Here is a 10,330-nt window from a genome sequence, read left to right as displayed (position 1 = left end):
CCCCCCCCCAAGGAGTAAGGACCCCTCTGTTGGGGCGAAAGCCTCCCTTTAGATTGCTTATAACGCCCTTGTAAGAGGTGTCCAGGTGCAGCAAATACCACTAATGGTGACAGAGGGTGAAGCCCGGCTGGGTATAAGCGGGCCACCCCCCCCCATCAAGAAGCCACCCCCTAACCCTCGCCCTGCACGGCTCTCCTGGAGCTGCAGGAGCTCAGGAGTGGGGTGGACTGAACAGGGCCTGTCACCGTTATAAGAGCCATGACAATGAACTGGACTTTGCTTGGGGCCAGGCACTGGCCCAAACCCTTCACGGAGATGAACTCATTTAATTCTGTCAAGGACAACCCTATGAGGTAGGTGCTGCTTAGCATTATCTCCATGTCACCGACGAGGAAACTGAGGCACAGAAGTCACTTGCTCACTGTGGCGCAGCTAGTCAGTGTTGGAAGTGGAACCGGACCCTGGCCGGAGGGGGCGGGATCTGTTTTCCTAACTCCCTGGTGGGGCTGACCAGACCACCTGCTGTGTACACACGACATACTAGACTCTGGTCTCCAGCTTTGGCCCACACGGCCCCACCCCGGCTCCCAGCACTTGCCCTGCACCGTCTGACATCCCCTGGCTGGAGGCTCCCTGAGGGCAGGGCCTGCACTGGAGTCTTCCCTCGTTCCCCAGTGAGGGCAGAGCCTGTCACTCAGGGGCCTGGGGAGATGGAGGGACAGAGGGAGGCGGAGGAAAGGCAGTGGAGAGGGGTGCGGGGAGGAGGGCCCCGGAGGATGCTGAAACTGGGCCAGGCCTTAGGGAAGGTGTTGGGGAGTGGGAGGGAATCCAGAGCCTAGGGGAGGCAGGTCTGCTGGGGGGGGCGGGGAGCAGCGGGATAGCATCTCCACCCCTCCCCCACTCCTCCCCACCCCACCCCCACCCCCTGGAAGGTGCTAGAGGGATGCAGGCAGGGGATGGAGCAGGACAGACAGACCGTCACACAAGGCCGACAGGAGAGCAGAGGAGGCGGCCAGCCAGGGCGGGCCTGGGGGGGGGGGGTGGTCAGACAGACGGACAGAGCTGGGTGTTGAGAAGACTGATGGACAGATGGGGGAGGGGGTCCCAGGGGAAGGGCTGGCCGACTTAGGGCGAGGGAGGAGAGGACAGCGGGACACACAGACAGCAGGAGGGCGCGGCCACGGTGGGGGGGGGGGCGCGGACAGACGCAGGACGGCAGGGGAGCGGCCGGCGGCTGCGGGGCGGCAGGCGGGGCAGCCCGCGAGGCCAGGGCCAGGCCGAGGGCGCGCGGTGGCGGCCGGCGCGGGGAGGCGGAGGCCGGCGAGCGGCGGTGTTTGTGGAGCTGTCGGCTGCGGTGGAATTATGAAAAATAGCAGGCATCGGAGCCGGCCTTCAGCTTCGATTAGGGGAGATGGGACATGACAGGTGCGATCAATACGCAGCCGTTCTATAAAGTGTCAAGTAATGAATCAATTTCGACTAAATTTTCCATTTTTCAGAGGCCGTTCTCCGAGAGAAGAATATCCTCTTTTGTAAAGATATTATTATCGATTTCGGCGGCAATTTGACATCAGGGGTAGTTAATTCCACTCAGAATAAAATTGAAAACACTTGAGAGAGAAAAGAGAGAGGCGAAGAGTGAGACAGAGGGAGAGGGGGGAGGGCGGGAGGGGCCGGGAGGAGAGAGACGGATGGACAGAGAGACAGAGACAGAGACCTGGGGAGAGGACAGACCGCCGCCCGCCCGGGGAGCGGGGCACAGACGCGGAGACCCACTGACGGGCTGTGCAGCCCAGAGTTGGGGGGCGGCAGAGACGGTCGGGAGAGCCTGGGGTGGGGGGAGCCCAAGACTACACGACAGAGAGACAGTGTCTCCCAGACAAGCCCAGATGCTAGGACTTGCCACAGAGGCGCAGAGACGTGGACAAAGACAAATTCAGAGCAAGGGAAAGATGGCAAAAAGAGGCAGGGGAAACAGGGGAGAGACCCAGAAAGTGAGAGGCGGAGAAGGGGAAGTTAGGGAGCTGGGGGGAGGGCCGCTGAGCGAGCGGGGGCGACAGTGACAGGGGTCGGGACCAGATGAGCAGGGGTGGGCAGAGGCCTGTGAGAGGTCCGGGGACTGAGGGCACATGCAGGGGTGGGGGCCTGCCCTGTGTGTGCAAGTCACTCTGAATGAGGTGTGTGTGTGTGTGTGTGTGTGTGTGTGTGTGTGTGTGTGTCAGTCACAGTCCCGAACCGCGGGGACTGGTTGAGGCAGAATGTGAGTGTGTGAGTGTGTGTCGTGTGTCCATGAGCTCCCTGGGGCAAGGGGTCTGATCCAGGCTCCTGGGGTCTGACTGGGGTTGTGGTTCGGGTGGGGGGGGTGTGTGCTCTTGCGTGCTAGGACTGAATCTGATTACCCGTGTGTTTCCTGGAATCCTGTGTGTGTCCCTGTGCCTGCACACGTTGTCAGACCCTGGCCTCGCAGCCCCGTGGGTCTCCGCAGCAGGCAGTGGTGACACTTCTGGTTACTGCCTGCCAGGCCCCCAGCTAAAATCTCCAGCACACCCTCCCACCCCCAACCCCCACCCCAGCTCACAGGCTGCCTGAAGAGAGGGAAGGGAGCTGGACGGTGGGACCCCTGCTATTGAGAGAGAAGATGGCTGGGGACCCCGACTTCTGAGTCTGAGGAGGAGGGGCTGGTTGGCGTGGGTGCTCCTGAAGGGGGAGGTCCGCACCCAGGCACTGGGCTGGGCTGGGAAGCCCCTCAGCCATCCTGCCAGCCTCCCCACCTGAAAAGCCTGTGCCTGCTGCCCCCTAGTGGACGTGGAGATTGGGCAGCCGGGGACAGGGAGCGGACAAGGTCAAGGGAAGGCAGAGGGACCGACCCACAGGGGAGCGAGACAGAGAGACAGGTGAACACAGACTGGGACAGAGATGAACAGGGGACAGAGACGTAGGCGGACAGAGGGGCAAGGGTCGGGCAGGCAGAGGACTGAGCTCTGGTTGAGAGAGGAGACTGGGCATTGGGGATGCGCAGGTTAGGGGTCGGGCGGAGTGGGGACAGACTGGTGTTAGACGGAGGGACGCTGTGCTGATGTAAAGGCTCGGGGACAGCCAGTTTGAGAGACAGACAGGGCCGTGTGGACAGAAGGACAGTGTGACGGGGGTGGGGGGGTGGGGAGGGGATGACCGATGGATCTAGAGAGGGGAGATGTAAGGAAGAGGGAGCCCTGGGGAGCAGGCAGTGAGAAGACAGGGAGACGGAGAGATAAGGAGGTGCAGGCACAGAGCAAAGGGCAGAGATAGAGATGGGCAGACACTCATGGGGAGACAGAGGGACACTAGACGTGGATGGAGAAAGACAGGCTGACACAACCCGGAGAGAGAGCCTGGCAGGTGGACAGAGGGGTACAGAAGAGCCAGGGCCCCAAAAGCCAAGTGGACACCCTGAGATGGAGCAGAAAGCGGTACGTGGGGGTGAGGCTGAGCCCAGGATTCGGGGAGACTGTGGGCTGGGGGGGTTCCAGGCCGAGGGGCCTCCCAAGGCACAGCTTAGGAGTGAAGCTGGGGACCCGGCTCCCCTGGTCAGGGTCTTTGCCCGCCACCCCCTCCTAATCCCCCCCCACCCGGCGGGCTGCCCGGCGGAGGCGACAGATTGAGCGATGAGACGCATTACGCACTTAATCCGCCTGATTGAATGTTTTGCTTTCGCCCAAATTGAAACATTAAACAACACGGGACGAGAAGAGGCGGCCGCAAATCACTCATGAAAGATTCATCTTCTCCCCGGCAGCCGCCACCGCCCGCCTCCACCGCAGCCCGCCCCAGCCGGGAAGCCTGGGGTGGGGGTGGGGGCGGGGGCGGGGGCGGGGCAGTGCCCCCGCCCACCGCTGGGGCCCCAGCCCTCGTGGCCCAGCCAAGTTCTTCCCACTGTCCAGCCATCCCACAGGTGGTCTGAGCCGTGGCCTCAGATCTCTGGACCAGCTCCAGCAGGCAGCATGACCTTGGCCCTGTCCCTGTCCCTCTCTGGTGGGGAGCCCTTTCAGTCCTCTCCGGGGTCCACCTCTCTAGATCCCTTGGGGACCAGCCCAGGACCCTGAGGCATGGAGGGGGCCGCTCAGTGTTGGTTTGGGGCAGGGGGAGTGAGGTCGGAGAGCCTCCTCTCTGTGCAGGTTCTAGAGCCAGAACTGGGGTGGCATCTGGGGTGGGTGAGTCAGAGGGAGGTGGCTACAAGTTGTGTCAGCATGAATGGGAACAGGAGGATGGGGAGTGTGTGTGTGTGTGTGTGTGTGTGTTTTCTGCCACTTGGAGCTGTGTGTCTCTCTACCTTGTATGAACGGCTGTGCTTTCTGTTCTGCTCTGTGTTGTTGTAACTTGCTTTGTGACTGTGCCTGTCTCTCCATCTGTGTCACACCTTTGTGATCCTGGGTGTGTGGCTGTAACTCCATGGGCCTATGGAGGTCTGTGTGCCCATCTGTGTCTGAGTGTAACTTTCTCTGTGTGCACCATGCGTGTGGTATTTGTGTGTGAGTGTCTGTGTGACTTCAAGGGTGTGACTGTGTGTGACTTCCTCTGTGCTTATCTGTGGGTACCTGCGTGCTTGGGTCTGTCTGTCTGTCTGCTTGGATTTGTGTCTATGTGCTGCTTGCTCTGGGTCTGACTTGGGGCTCGTGTTTAACTGTTTCACATCCAGGTCTGTTTTGTGCATCCCTGTGTCTCTCTCTCTCTCTCTCTCTGTCTCTGGGTATTTCTCTCTCTGTCTCTGGCACCTGCTAGGGACAGAGACAAGTCACCAGAAGAAGTAGGGCTGGGGTGAGCAGCAGGGGAGAGAGGAGGCAAAAGAGACAGAGAGAAAGACAGGACAGTGGTGCCGCTTGAGAGCCGGGGAGCAGGGAGCAAGCGCGGGGGAGTTGAGGGGGAGCCGTAGTGGGCGCCACGGCCGGAGCGGGTGATCAATATTCGATTTAGGTTTTAATTCCGGGGCTTTCGGAGCCTGTCAGCCCTGATGTATGAGCTCACACCGGGGCCGCCCAGCCAGCCACCCCACGGATGCCCATGGCCTGGTGGCCTGTCCTGGCCCCAGCTCCCTTGCCCTGCTGGCAGCTGGCTATGGAAGAGGGGGAAGGGGGGATGGGCCCAGAGGCAGAGGGAGGGGCTGCGCTTGCGAGTGAGCAGGAGTTCACAGCTGAGTTCACACCTGGCCACTCACTCACCTAGCGTACCTGCTGACCTGCTCCTTCCTGCCTGTGTTGGAGGGAAACAGGAAGGAGACCCAGGCCCTGTCCCAAGGGACCTGCAGAGCTCCTCGCTGCTTCGGGGACTCCCTGTAGCGTCCCACAGCCTGCTTATGGGCATTAGTCACACACACGTCCAGGTACCACACAGCCCTGGGCTCCTGCATCCCCGTGCATGCACAAACATTACCATTCACATGTCCACACACACGTCTCTGGACTCAAACACACATGTGTACACACACACTCAGACATGCATATCCATACATGCATCCTCTGACATATGCATGTCCACACGCATAACCCCAAGGCACACACAGACACGAAGATAAAGGTTACACATTGATGGGAAGTCGGATCAACGTGGGGGACAGTCGCCTGGCAAGAGAGCAAGAGACAGGGACAGAGAGACACAAAAACTCAGAGACAGAGACTGACACAGGGACAGAGATGGAAGAGACACCCGCAGGTCGAGAGAGCAACAGAGCAAAACTCAGGGGGCAGAGGCAGAGCCGTTCGGGAGAAGCCAGGGGAGGCCCCAGGACAGGTGGTGAGGGCAGTGGGCGGCAGTCAGTGCCGGAGGGGGATGGGGAGCTCTCCCTGCCTCCCCAGATGCCCCCCCAAACCCTGTCTCTCTCTCAGGAAGATGGATCCACCGCCCTCCCCGATGACAATGCTGTCTGCGCAAACTTTAATTAACACTTTGAGTTAATTAGTTCGAGATCATTTAGGAGTAAAATGTTTTTATTAGGGAGGCTGCGAGCCTGTTGATGGATGGGGCGCGATTCGCTCTTCCGCCCGCGGGGACAGCCGGTAAACAGAAATCAATCAGGGGCCTCCCAACCCAGCCCCCCCCCCAGTGCCAAGCTCCCAGCCTAGGGCCCCCGGAGTCCGGGCTCCCAGCCCCCTCTCCTCCCGGGGCGGGAGTCCTGGTCCCCAACCTTCCCCTCCCTCAGGATCCAGAAGTTCCTATAAGGAGCCCACTTGTCTCTGGGACCCAGGCTTCCGACCCCCCAGCTCCATCCTCCCCCTCGGACCCCCTGAAGGCCTAGAGCTGGGGGCCGAGCCACTGCTGGGGGCGCTGCCTGGGCTGCTGTGGTCGGACCCTCCTCGGCCCCCTGGTCGGCGCCCCCGGAACTTTCTCTGGGTGGCCTCCTGTCTCGCTGCCGGCCGGTCGGGGCCCTGCCCTGGCCCCGGGTGCGCTCCCGCAGCCCCTCCCGCCCCCCGACGGCTTCATCAGGTGTCTGGGCCGCGGGCGGGGGCCGGGCGGGGGCGGAGGGGGCGGAGGGGGCGGAGGGGGCGGGGGGGGGGCGGGGGCTCCGGGGCCGATAAATCTTCATCAGGCGGCGGCGGGGGGGCCATTAGGCGCTAATGGGAAGATGGAGGGGCCTGTCGGCCGCGCGGGCCGGGCCTCATTTGTCCTGCTTCCCGCTCCATTGGCCGCCGCCCCCGCCCCGCCCCTCCCCCGCCGCCGCCGCCGCGCGCCCCATTTCCGCTTCAAACCTTTGCAAGGGCTGGGGGCGCTGGGGGAGCCCCGAAGGGAGAGGGAGCCGTAGGGCGGGAGTCAGCCGCGGGGGGGGCGCAGGGCGCTGAGCGGCGGGGCTGGGTCGCGGGGGCAGAGCCTAGACCGTGGGCGGCTCGGCCGAAAGCGGGCGGAGGGGGAGGAGCGCCGGCGGGTCCGAGGGGTCCGCGCGCGGGGAAGCCCTGAGAACTCCCCGGAGGAGGGGGGGACGGGGGGCGGGGCGGGGCGGGGGCGGGTCGCGCCCCGGCCTCGGGGCAGGGAGGCCCCCCCACGGCGGGGAGCGGGGAGGCGCGCGGGCGGCGTCCCCCGAGGCAGAGGCGCGGCCCCCGCCCGCCGGCGCCCCCGCCCGCTCCCGGCCTCGCCCCCCGCGCGTCCACTCTGATTTCTCGGCCCATTTTTCTTCCTCTCCTGTCACTCCGGCGCTCGCCCTCCCGCCGCCGGCTGCCCCGCCGCGCTCTGCTTCCCGCGGGAACCCCGGCCCTGCGCCGCAGCACCCCCGCTCCCGCCCCGCCGGCCCCCGGGGCGCCCGTCGGAACCACGTATTCCGGGCGGGTCGCCCCCAGATTGGCGACCCCCGAAAACGGGCTGCCCCCCTGAACACCCACAGGAGAGGCCCAGCCTCGGGGGTGGCCCTGGGGGGTGGGGACCCCAGAGCCAGTGACCGTGCCTCTAGCACTCCTGGGCCCCAATTTCAGATTCCCCAGGAGGAGGCATCTGGGTACCCACAAATCAGGCACGGGAATCCCCACCTTCCTTCAGAAATCTCCACGCAGAGGGAAGACACTCCCCCCCACCAGATCAGACCTGGATCACACCAGGCCTCAAGAATAGTAACCCAGACTCAGGAACACCAAGACTGTACCCCCAATCCAGTCCCAAACACCCCAAAATAAGGATTCTGGATCCCAGTCCCATGCATCCCAAACCTCCAGCCCCAGAAAATGATAGGATAAAGGAGATAGGCCTTTAGCTCAGTCACCCCAAAATAAGCATCAGTAAGATACCCTTAAAATCGGCATATTCTCCCAGACTCAGGACTCCCAAATTAGGCATCAGGAGGCCCCAAAGTTGGCATGCCTAAACTAGGCCTTCCTCATTGAACCCTAAGCAAACATGACCCCAAGATAAATCACCGTCTAGACATCCCACTCAGCAAGTGATACCCCCCATTCTCAAACTAGGAAAAAGGACTGAAACTCAGTAACCCCTAAACTGACCAACCCCAATCTTGATCCCCAGACTCCATCAATGCCAACTTGGGATCTGGGCTGCCAGCTTAAGACTCCCCAACACGAGGGACGCCTGGGTCGCTCAGTGGTTGAACTTCTGCCTTTGGCTCCGGTCCTGATCCCAAGGTCCCGGGACCCAGTCCCGCATCAGACTCCCTGCGGGGCACCTGCTTCTCCCTCTGCCTGTGTCTCTGCTTCTCTCTCTGTGTGTTTCTCATGAATAAATAAATAAAATCTTTAAAAAAAAGACTCCCCACACTACACATCTGGCTCCCCAGACTCATTTCCACTACACCAGGATGAGGAACCCCCAGCAAATCACCTTGACGTTAGCCATCCAGGCCTCTACCATCATCCCAAATGTTGCATTAGACCCAGTCACTGGTGACCTTGACCTTGACCTAGGCATTTGAACAGCCAGCCATTTGAACAACTATCTGAGGTACCAGATGCTTCCCTGGCTTGGCATCTAGAACCCCAGCATCAGGTGCCCCTGAGCTCCCCCGCTCAGGGCTCACCCCCATTCGTGAGAGTCAGGAGCTTTTCAGTAAGTTAACCCACCAACTAGGCAGCTAGCTTCCCAACCTCAGACCCTCCAACCATGGAACTCTGAGACACTGAAGCTTAGTGATCCCCAAACTACATCATCAGTTACCCCCAGACTAGCCATTAGAATCTCATAGGCTCTTACCCTTCCAAAGTAAGCAAATCAAGTCAAGAAGCCCCAGATCAGTTATCTGGAGCCGACTCTCAAAGTTGATCATCCTAAACCAAACTCTGGGAGCACCAGAATCAGTGGAACTCAAACTCAAAATTTAGGGTGTCTGCCTCAAACACCCCTGTAGTGGGTTGACGGTAGTCCCCCCCAAAAGATATCTCCATGTTCCTTTTTTTAAAGAAGATTTTTAAAATGAATTTATTCATGAAAGACACAGAGATTGAGGCAGAGACAAGGCAGAGGGAGAAGCAGGCTCCCTGCAAGGAGCCCCATGCGGGACTCGATCCTGGGCCCCGGGATCGCACTCTGAGCCGAAGGTAGACGCTCAACTGCTGAGCCACCCAGGTGTCCCGATATGTCCATGTTCTGACCCCAGAACCTGCTAATGTGACCTTATTCAGGAAAGGGTCTTTTTTCAGATGTGATTAAGTGAAGGATCTTGAGATGAGATCATCTTGGATTACCTGGGTGGGCCCTAAATCCAGTGATGAATGTCCTTTTCTTTTTTTAAAGATTTTATTTTTTTAGATTTTATTTATTTATTTGAGAGAAAGCATGAGCAAGGAGAGGGGTGCAGAGGGAGAGGGAAGCAGACTCGCTGCCGAGCCGGGGAGCCCAAGTGGGGCTCGATCCCAGGACCCTGAGATCTTGACCCAAGCTGAAGTCAGACGCTTAACCAATGGAGCCATCCAGGCACCCCTAAGATTTTTTATTTTTAAGCAGTCTCCACACCCAAGGTGGGGCTCGAACTCACAACCCCAAGATCAAGAGTCACACGTTCCACTGACTGAGCCAGCCAGGTGCCCCTGAATGTCCTTATTAAGAAACAGAAGACACGGAGAGATGAGAAGGCCACGTGGAACAGAGGCCAGAGCGCAGCAGTCACCAGTCCAGGAACGCCCCCAGCTGCCAGAGGCTGGACGAGGCCTCCCCTGGAGCCTTCGAGGGTGCGTGGCCCTGCCGACACCTTGATTCTGGACTTCTGGCCTCCGGAGCTCTGAGAGAATCTGCTTTAAGCCACAGGATACTAATATAGCCCCCACCCCACCCCAAACCAACTCTCTGTATCTCTAGACTCACTGGTCACCCCCAAATTAGGGGTGTGGACCCTCATCGCCAAGTGCCCCAAACTAGCCTCTGTTCCCCAGATCAGGCTTCTGGCTCTCAGACCAGTTACTCACCACTGTGGTATCAGGGACCCACAGTCACCCCCAAATTTGTTAACTAGATCCCAACACTCCTTTGGCCACCATCACCATTAAGTGAACCTCGGGATCCCCCGTAGACAGTAACCTCCAACCTCCTCATCATCACAGCCTCGACAGACACCTAACACGGAGCTCCTCCCGAAGGGGCAGCTGGGATCCCAGAGTCAGCACCTCCAAAATGAAATAAGCATCAGGACCCTTCTAGTTGGTTAACCCCAAACTCATCATCTGGGCCTGAGGGTTAGTCCACCCCTGACCGAGGCATAAAGATCCCCACTTTAAGCCGCTTCTAATCCAGGCACTTAGGCTCCCCAAGTTCTGAGGCTCCATGTCGGTCACCCTTAACTAGGTACCTGGGTCGATCAGCCTCAGACCCCCTCATACTAGGCAACAGCACCCCAAACTCTATCATTCCTAAACCAGGTCCAAGGAATATT

The sequence above is a fragment of the Canis lupus genome, chromosome 1 (genome assembly GCF_003254725.2).
Source record: "Canis lupus dingo isolate Sandy chromosome 1, ASM325472v2, whole genome shotgun sequence".
Classification (NCBI taxonomy): Eukaryota; Metazoa; Chordata; class Mammalia; order Carnivora; family Canidae; genus Canis; species Canis lupus.
Note: the sequence above shows the minus strand (reverse complement) of the source record.